Source organism: Vespula pensylvanica, chromosome 14 (genome assembly GCF_014466175.1).
Source record: "Vespula pensylvanica isolate Volc-1 chromosome 14, ASM1446617v1, whole genome shotgun sequence".
Taxonomy (NCBI): domain Eukaryota; kingdom Metazoa; phylum Arthropoda; class Insecta; order Hymenoptera; family Vespidae; genus Vespula; species Vespula pensylvanica.
The window spans coordinates 3,549,176-3,551,675 of NC_057698.1; the positions used below are offsets into that span (position 1 = coordinate 3,549,176).

Consider the following 2,500-nt stretch of genomic DNA (forward strand, 5'->3'; position numbering starts at 1 on the left):
AGAAAAGCAAAGATAAAATGCCTATCTACCATCTTTCATCTTCATTTAGTAGAAATCCTTTTTCTTTTTTTTCTTTTCTTTTCTTTCTTTTTTTTTTTTTTTTTTTTTTTTTTTTTATCGGGAGAATGTTGATTAACTTGTAAACGCGAAAAATTGAAGGATATATTCACTTTGATAAAAATATTAAAGATACTTGATTGATGAAAAGGAATAGAGAGTATGTGTGTGTGTGTATGTGTAAAAGTGCCTTACTCGACTCTTCCTACGAATCTTAAGGTTGAAACAATATTGAATCTCCTAACGAACGAATTCATTCATTTTCGAAAAGTCTTTCTCTTTCTCTTTCTCTCTTTCTCTTTCTCTCTCTCTCTCTCTCTCTCTTCTCTTCCTCTTCTCATTCTCTAACAGTACGCTCTTCAAAGCGATCTACGAAGTCGTGCCGGTTAGACGATAGGTACACGCGGTCCCAGATGAAGTCGTTAACTCGAGTATGTACCCACTCGAGGATCGAATCGAGAGTACCGAGGAAAATTGGAAGGAGCCAGGTGAAAATGAAAATTCTGCCGATACAAGACAGAAAGAGAGAAAGAGAGAGATAAAAAGAGAGAGACAGAAAGAGGAAAAGAGAGGAAGAGAAAGACCGAAAACTTTCGAGTCGAGAGGAAGTTTAATTTGTGGAAAAAATAAAATAGAATAAAATAGAATAAAATAAAATAGAATAAAAATAAAAATAAAAATAAAAATAAATAAAAGGGCCTTTAAGCTTGATAAAAAAAAAAAAAAAAAGAAAAAAAAAGGGGAAAAAAGTACATGGATAAAAAAAACAAAATTCATCGGTTGGCGTGTAAATTTATTTCGCTTTTCTGGCTTTTGAGCTTCGATATAAAAGCCGTTAGGAGTAACTATTCGATATAGCCAGCACACGATGGATAGTTTCTCGATTGTAACATGCTAGTAACGTGCATTCGATCTAACTGCCTCGAGGTAACAGCTTGTTTTAATACTGGAGTAACATCGAAACGAGAGAGTGTGTACGCTCCTCTAAATAGTTCGATCATCGAGCTTGTACCAATCGTATTACAAAAGTGAAAGTAAACCGGGTTGATCGTGTTTCCTTTATCCCTCGTTATTTATCTTTTTTCTTTTTAAACAGATTTATTTATATGAATTTTTCTCAACTCGAAATTTCCCGAATATACCAATATTATAAAATATCGTCCCTGAAGATAGGCATCACTTTATACTTCTTCGTCGATAATATAGATTACGAACGTTATCGATAAGAAACTTTTTTAAGCCCCTGTGATAGGCAATACAGTCGTACATACTTGTATGGATAACGGGATATCTTTGTTCAGGGGCTCAAAAGTTTCTTAATATACTCTATCTACAAAGTATAAAATGTTGTCTGCTTTCAGGAACAATACTAACGATTAAACATTAAAATTTTTATACGACGCAAGAAGACATGAATAAAATATATATTATAAATAAAATATTAATGCTATACAGAAGATATTCAAAATACTATTCAAGATATTCAAAAATATAAATTCTTCTTCTTATGTATATATGATACATATATAAATATATATAAAATATGCATATTATAAAGTTTTCAATTGGAAGAAAATAACTCTCTCTCTCTCTCTCTCTCTCTCTCTCTCTCTCTCTCTCTCTCTCTCTCTCTCTCTTCCTCTCTTTTTCACTCATCGATAGAAAGGAACTAGCAGCCTAGCAACACCCAACGATGCCACTTGGGCATCTTCTCTCGGCATCTGTTCGGCTTTCAATTTGTCTTATCTTCGCGATCTACTTTACAGCATTTCTCCTTGCGAAGAAAGCGTGGTAACGTGTTAGGATACTCCGAAGAACAAACCGAACGAGAAATAGAAATTATCCTTGTCGGTTACTTACACTTTTCAACTCCTTTTCCACTTTTCCTTCTCCTCCCCTACTCCACCCTCCTACTTACGCCTTCCTCCTTCTTAACAAGAGAAAACCGACAAGAGGGATAACGAGATAATGCTTTTTGTGACTAGTAGTAATACCAGAGCCACTTTAAGTAAAACGAATCATATCTTCTATCCTCGTCGTTAAAAATTACACGATCTTTCCTCGATTACGACGACCATTATGAATCCTCCTGATTAATTCAGTCGATTCGGACGAAGGAACGACCCAATAGGAAGTAAAAAGATCTCTCTCTCTCTCTCTCTCTCTCTCTCTCTCTCTCTCTCTTTCTCACTCTCTCTCACGAATCCGTTCGTAATTACTATCGAAAAAAAAAAAGTAAAGAAAAAAAGGAAAAAAGAGAAGAAATTGTCTTTTCTTTCGGTCCTTAACGTTTGTCGTGTTATCGAATCGCACGGAAGAAAGAAAAAAATAAAATTAAAAGAATCCAATCTCCGTGAAAATCAAGTTACGAAAATGAATTACTTCAAGAGAATATCTACTGCAATTTAACTTTTGAAATGTGGTTTAAACGCCGACGAAAGAA

General features: G+C 34.3%; 1 long non-coding RNA gene across 2 annotated transcripts in view; it reads right to left on the reverse strand.

The window, feature by feature from the left end:
• The window catches only part of LOC122634294, a 5,720-nt gene that overhangs the window by 1,993 nt on the left and 1,227 nt on the right, over nt 1-2,500 (reverse strand). The gene's annotated exons all lie outside the window — the stretch shown is intronic.